Source organism: Olea europaea, chromosome 9 (assembly GCF_002742605.1).
Source record: "Olea europaea var. sylvestris chromosome 9, O_europaea_v1, whole genome shotgun sequence".
Classification (NCBI taxonomy): Eukaryota; Viridiplantae; Streptophyta; class Magnoliopsida; order Lamiales; family Oleaceae; genus Olea; species Olea europaea.
The window spans coordinates 12,697,639-12,705,621 of NC_036245.1; the positions used below are offsets into that span (position 1 = coordinate 12,697,639).

At 31.3% G+C, this 7,983-nt stretch overlaps 1 protein-coding gene across 2 annotated transcripts in view; it reads right to left on the reverse strand.

The window, feature by feature from the left end:
* Positions 1-261, reverse strand: part of LOC111399702 (protein BUD31 homolog 2-like) — a 4,689-nt gene extending 4,428 nt beyond the window's left edge. Inside the window, exon 1 of one of the 2 annotated variants that reach the window (XM_023027160.1) lies at positions 111-261. The gene's annotated coding sequence lies outside the window, so the exon portion shown is untranslated. The remainder of the gene's footprint in view (positions 1-110) is intronic. The other variant, XM_023027161.1, reaches the window with a different exon arrangement.
* Positions 262-7,983: the final 7,722 nt, after the last annotated feature.

A 7,983-nucleotide genomic window follows, 5' to 3' on the forward strand; every position in this document is an offset into this window, starting at 1 on the left:
TATCCAACTTCATGAACTACGGAAGAATACAATAAATAACAAAGTAAGTCATATACTTAAATTTATAATTAAATAGCTGCCATCGAATTCAAAGTGGGAAGGGATTGTACCAAAGATACGGCCTCGGCGGAGTTAGTAGCAGTAGCGGAGAAGACGGCGATGGAGATGGGAGCAGCGAGGAGTGGGAGGCTTGAGTTCTGATAGATAAAAGAGAATTGGATATTTCTGATTGTGGGGTCCACCCCATGTCTGCACTGGGTGCTGTGCAAATAGTACAGCTCGTTTCCTTTTTGGTTCTCTTGGGCTCTTTACTGACCCGGTACTTTTGGTCATTTTGGGCCTGATTTTTCCTGGTGTCTCTTGGGTCTTTTTTTTGTGGAAATTACATAAACTAATACATTTAAAGATTCCATTTCATAAATCATATACAAAGTTTACTCTTTCAAAAATCAGATTTCTTTTTATTAATTAATATATGTAAAAATTAATTAATTCAAATTCCAATTAATTTACCTACACAATTAATTAATTCTTTCATTCACCCTAATTCTCTCTCTCTCTTTCTCTCTCTACACATTCTCGCCTCTATCTCTCTCTCTACATTCTCGCCTTTCTCTCTCTACTAGAGACGACGCTATCGAAACGATCTATCTATCGACGGCAGGCGATGCACAAAGCAAGCTATGATTTCTCTCTCGATTTGTACTTTTACCAGAGTTTGGGTGTTTTTGTTGGTGATTGATTGTGTTGTGAAAGTTGCAGTGGTGGTGGCGATTCAGTGGTGGGTTGCGGTGGTGCTGGTGGTGGCACAGGCACTGGGTGACGGTTCGGTGACTAGATCTTAAGATTGTTGACTGGTTGAACTATGGGATTGTTGATGAAGACGAGGGTGGATAGATCTGTGCTTGAGTAGCTACCGACGGGGTGAAGAATATTGGTGGACTGGGGTGATCGATGGCAGTTTTGTTTAAGGTATGTGGTGTTGGCCTGGCAAGGTTTGAGTGAGCAGAGGCGTGTTTTCTGATTTGTTAGGCTTGGATGGATACAATTCTGCAATGGTGGTGGTGATGCGGTAGTGTGGGTGGTGTTGTTTTTTTGGTTGTTGGAGTAGTGTGGTGGTGGTGCGGTCGTGTGGGTAATGGTAGTGGTGGTGTTTTTTTGTTTGTTGGAGTAGTGGTGGTCTTGGTGGTGTTGGGGATTTGGGTGGTATTGGTGGTGGTGGTGAAGCTGGCGATCATGGTGGTCAGCGTTGTTACAGTTGGGTGGTGTGGGTGGTTGCTGGTGGTTTTGCATACTGGTGAGATGAAGGTGGTCGTGGCAGGTGGTGATTGGGGGTCGATGGGATGGGACAGGGTATTTGTGACCAATTATTTGGTTATTTGTGACCAATAAATTGGTTTGTGACTTGTAATTTATTAATTTGTGATCATAAAATTAATTGTGACCAATTATTTCGATATAATTTGTGACTGATAAATGAATTGTGACCAATTAAAATTTTGATTTTGTGACTAATCAATGAATTGTGACCTAAGAAATTTTTTATTTGTGGTCGACAAATTAGATGTGACCAATAACAATTTTGATTTCGTGACTTATAAAAAATTTTATTCGTGATCGAAAAATAATATGTGACCTATAAAATTTGTATTTGTGACTTATAATTTATTGAGTTGTGATCGAAAAATTAATTTGTGACCTATAAAATTTTTGATTCGTGATCGAAAAATAATATGTAACCTATAAAATTTGTGTTTGTGACTTATGATTTATTGAGTTGTGACCGAAAAATTAATCTGTGACCTATAAGATTTTTGATTCGTGATCAAAAAATAATATGTGACCTATAAAATTTGATTGAAGTAAGTAATCAAAACTTATAGTATTCTTGATGGGTATTTGAAGAAGAAGAGAATGTAATGTTAAATTTCAATATTTTGGTTACTTTCTTTTTTAATTTTTCTGAATCACATGTTGTGATTCGTGTTTATGATGTTTATTTGTTAGTAATGGTTTTTATTTTTATTTTATTATAGATTTGATATGGATTGCTTTTCCATTTTCTTATTAGCTCTTATTTTTTAAATGAAAATGCTGGTAAACACATGTTTGGCCATTCTATTTGTTGTTCTACTATAAAATATATATTTCATTTTTTCTGTCCAGAACGACTTACATATCGTTTTCTACAAACCATAACGACATACATCTCATTATCAATAATGTACGAAGTTTGATATTTGATAAAAAAAAAAAATTACGATTCTTATGTTAATTGTAATTATGGCCATCATGGATATGTTATAGATTCAATTTGTTTTCTAACTGAATATGAGTCAGTTGAGAGCGCTTGAAAATGAAAAATGCAATGAATGGTAAAGGGAAAACATCGATCATTCTTGTTTGAAAAACAATTTCTTGCGTAAGCTTGTATAAAGTTAGAGAGATGTTGAAGGTCGATACAATGCTATACCAAATGGAGATGTCAACTTTGTCCCTACAATGTCTAAGGCTCCAACTATAAGAAAACTAGTCATGTTCGCTCCATTTGTAAGTGTCAAACAGCTAGTAGTGAAACTTAAAGTTGTGCAATTGTCGTGACTTGTAATTTTATTATTTTATATTTATTGGAAGCACAAAATGGATCATTGTGCTATTCTCGCTTTTATACTATTAGAACAAAGTTAAAGTCTTTTTACGTTGTTATATTTTTCTCACATTACAGACAAACGACTTTTATATCGTTATAGTTGACACGTATGTCGTTTCAATATGAAAAAAGCATAGATTCATATAACGACGTTGAAATTGATCCTAAAATATAGAAAGATATTGATGTCGTTTCAATACGAAAATTGCACTAATTTACATAAAAATATCGAAATCGTTCCTGAAACACAAAACGAAATTAATGTTGTTCCATATAAATATATGCCACTTTATTGATTTTCATAATGGCATTGAAGTTATTATAGACTAATAATATGACATGGATGTCGTTATATAAAAAACTTACATAGTGCACGCGACATAGGGAACCGTTGCGCTCGCTTCCACGGGACCATTTGCTCTCGAGTGGTAATGATATTGATATCATATCATATCTATATTGTTGTAGTTATTATTCGAATTTGAATGATTTCAAGCACGTCAAATTTGTACTAAAATAATATGGACATCGTTATGTTATTTCGTGATTTGCTACATAACGATATAATTATTGTTTCAATACAATTTGGACAATATCGATATTCGTTTCAGTTTAAATCATAAATAAAACAACATATATATCTTTAAAGTTTATATAAAAAGCTATGTATATCGTTTATGCTAAAAACAACGATTCGACGATCCACGACCACCCGACATGTATTCAACATATATGGGACGATTGAAATAGGTCAACAATGGATTTGATCTCACTTAAAAGAAACGATGGGAACATTTCTATTCCCATGATTGTATACAACATCCGAAATATTCTTATAGGAACAAGTATCTTCGGTCGTTATTTCTAAGTCATTTGAATGTCATCAACTCACTTGATGACCTCTTTCGACCGTCTTAGGAATGTTAAAGATGTATTGAGTGATTGTGAATCGTTATTTTTAGTCAAAATGATATAATTAATATTTTATATGAAAAGAAACGATATTTATGTCGTTATAGTTATTATTTGAATTGGAACGATTTCAAAATCGTCAAATTTGTATTAAAACGATATGAATGTCATTATTTTATTTGTGAGTTTGATACATAACGACATCATTATCGTTCCAATACAAGTTTGACGACTTTGATATCGTTTTAGCTTAAATCATAACTAAAACTACATATATATCGTCGCAGTTAAAATAAAACGACATTTATATCGTTTCTGCTAAAAACAATGATTCGACCGTCCACAACCACCAGACGTGCATCTGACATATGTAGGATGCTCAAAATAGATAATCAAGTAGGTTTGATCTCACTCAAAAGAAACTATGGGAATATTTTCGTTCTCACAATTGTATACAACATTCCAACTATTTCAACAGAAAGAAGTATCTTCGTTCATTCTTTCTAAACCATTTGAATGTCATCAACCCACTTGATGACTTCTTTCGATCGTCTTAGGTATGTTAAAGACGTGTTGAGTGGTTGTGGACGGTCGAATCGTTATTTTCAGTCAAAACGATATAATTAACATTTTATATGAAAAAAGCGATATCTATGTCATTATTTGAACTGAAACGATTTCAAACTCGTCAAATTTGTACTAAAACGATATGAATGTCGTTACTTTATTTGTGAGTTTGATACATAACAACATCATTATCATTTCAATACAAGTTTGACGACGTTGATATCGTTTTAACTTAAATTATAACTAAAACTACATACATATCGTTGCAGTTAAAATAAAATGACAATTATATCGTTTCTATTAAAAACAATGATTCGACCGTCACAACTACTAGACATGCATCACATATGTAGGATGCTCAAAATAGATAATCAAGTGGGTTTGATCTCACTCAAAAGAAACTATGGGAATATTTCGGTTCCCACAATTGTATACAACATTCGAACTATTTCGACAAAAAGAAGTATTTTCGTTCGTTCTTTCTAAACCATTTGAATGTCATCAACCTATTTGATGACTTCTTTCAATCGTTCAAGGTATGTTAAAGACATGTTGAGTGGTTGTGAATGGTCAAATTGTTATTTTCAGTCAAAACAATATAATTAACGTTTTATATAAAAGAAATGATATTTATGTCGTTATAGTCATTAATTGAATTGGAATGATTTCAAATTCGTCAAATTTGTACTAAAATGATATGAATGTCGTTACTTTATTTGTGAGTTTGATACATAACGACATCATTATTGTTTCAACACAAGTTTGATGACGTTCATATCGTTTTAGTTTAAATCATAACTAAAACTACATATATATCGTTTCAATTAAAATAAAACGACAATTATATTGTCTATGCTAAAAATAACGATTCCACTGTCCACGACCACCAATCGTGCATCTGGTATGTGTAGGATGATAAAAATAGATAATCAAGTGGTTCGATCTCTCTCAAAAGAAACTATGGGAACATTTTTGTTCTCATGATTGTATAACACCTTCGAACTATTCCGATAGAAAGTATTTTCGTTTGCTCTTTCTAAGTCATTCGAGTGGTATCAACACACTTGATGATATCTTTCGATCGTTCTACGTATGTTGAAGGCATGACGAGTGGTTGTGGACGGTCGAATCATTATTTTTAAATAGAACGGTATAATTATCGTTTTATATTAAAAGAAACGATATTTACGTTGTTATACTTGTGATTTGAATTCGAACGATTTCAAACTCGTCAAATTTGTACTAAAACGATATGAATGTCGTTACTTTATTTATGATTTTGATACATAACGATATCATTATCGTTTCAATACAAGTTTGACGATGTTGATATCGTTTTAGCTTAAATCATAACTAAAATTACATACATATCGTTTCAATTAAAATAAAATGATAATTATATCGTTTATGTTAAAAATAACGATTTGACCGTCTACGATCACCAGACGTGCATCTGACATATGTAGGATAATCAAAATAGATAATTAAGTGAGTTCGATCTCCTTCAAAAGAAACTACGAGAACATTTTTGTTCTCATGATTGTATACCACCCTTCGAACTATTCTGACCAAAAGTATCTTCATTTGCTCTTTCTAAATCATTCGAATGGTATCAACCCATTTGATGACATCTTTCGATTGTCCTACGTATGTTGAAGGCATGACGGATGGTTGTGGACGGTCGATTCATTATTTTTAGTTAGAACGATATAATTATTGTTTTATATGAAAAGAAACGATATTTACGTCGTTATACTTTTGAATTGAATTGGAATGATTTCAAACATGTCAATTTTGTATTAAAACGATATGAATGTCATTACTTTATTTGTGATTTTGACACATAACAATATCATTATCGTTTTAATATAAGTTTGACGATGTTGATATCATTTTAACTTAAATCATAACTAAAACTACATACATATCGTTTCAGTTAAAATAAAATGACAATTATATTGTTTATGCTAAAAATAACGATTCGAATGTCCACGACCACTATTCATGCATCTGGTATATGTAGGATAATAAAAATAGATAATCAAGTGGGTTCGATCTCCCTCAAAAGAAACTATGAGAGCATTTTTGTTCTCATGATTGTATACCACCTTCGAACTATTCAAACAGAAAGTATTTTCGTTCACTCTTTTTAAGTCATTCGAGCTCTATCAATCCACTTAATGACATTTTTCGATCGTTCTACGTATGTTGAAGGCATAACAGGTGATTGTAAATGGTTGAATCTTCATATTTAGTTAGAACGATATAAATATCGTTTTATATGCAAATAAATGATAACTATGTCATTATCATTGTGATTTTGAATTGGAATGATTTCAAACTCATTAAATTTGTACTATAACGATTTGAATGTCGTTGTCTTATTTTGTGGGTTTGATAAATAACGATACTAGTACAATTTTGATAACATTGATATCACTTTAATTTAAATCTTAACTAAAACGACAAATAAAAACGATAATTATGAAAATGAGGATTCAATCGTCCACGATCAATTATATGTAAATTTCAATTACATTTAATATCGTAGTTATAACGTTCTAGTGTAATCACTTTTGAAATGATATGTATGATATTATAGTTACAATTGAATAGGAACGATATTATTGTTGTTGAAAATTGTATTGAAACGATATAAACATTGTTTACTTATTCCATAGCGTGCGCTTAAACTTATTAAACAGTGAAGTAATGTGTATTCGATAGCGGAATGACATATACATCGTTTTTTGTACTTCATGAATAAGTTCAATATCGTTATACAAATCAGTTAAGCAGAGTGTATTTGATGCTGAAATGATATCGAAGTCGTTTTATATTTCAGGAACGATTTCAATGTCGTTATGCAAATCAATGAAACAATGTCAACAGCTTATTTCCATTCCACATTTTTATTAAGTTGATAAGTTATATTTTACGAATTCTTCAAACTGTAATATCTTTGTGCTGGTTTATCTGAATTGACTTTTTCTCAAGTAGAATAGTTTTTATTAATTACAAGCTTTAAAATGAGTACAATATCGATATACTGCATCGCTTTTTATTAAAATCTAATTATTGGACTTTAAATAATATATAAATTTAAAAAATATTTTTTTGTCATTTTTTTTCAAAATATAACGATAAAATTTATTTTAAAAAATTCCATGTGTTATAATATGTGTCTAATGAATAAATGACTCTATAATTATTTTCAACTAGTTGCTAAGTTGTGGACAATGTTAAACTTTGGATGCATTGGAGATCACTTACAAAAAAGAGGTGACCTTAAACTTAAAAAGAAGAGTTCGAATTCTAAGAAGAAAATGATTTTGAAGAAGAAAATTTTTTGAATTTAAAAGAAGAGAATGTTGTGTGTGTTAGAACATGAATGCATAGTTATTAGAGCCAACCTGATGATCAACTACAAAAATCCATCGGGTCAATGGTTCAACCGATGGGTTATTGTTAAATTTTATTTTTGAAGCGAGAATAAAACAATTGTTTGAAATGTAATATAAATATTTTGCTCATAGGAAACAAAGGACCATCACTTACTATAATGGTTGTAGAGTTAAAATATTTTTTTACAATCCAAGGTTCAAGTCACGACTCCAACAAATTTAGGAAGAAACTTCAATCTCTTCTTCATTTTTGTTTTACAAGTTAAGGATAAAGAAGTCTTTTGACATTTTTAAATACTTAAAACTCCTTTTATTTTTATAAATTTGGTCAAAGGCCAACTGAACAAAATGTACATTAAGAGTGGCCATCCCAACTCATTTTCCCATATTGATGCTTCTTCGAAGATCAATTTGGTGGAGATTAATAAGGTAATTTTGGCCTCACCTAGT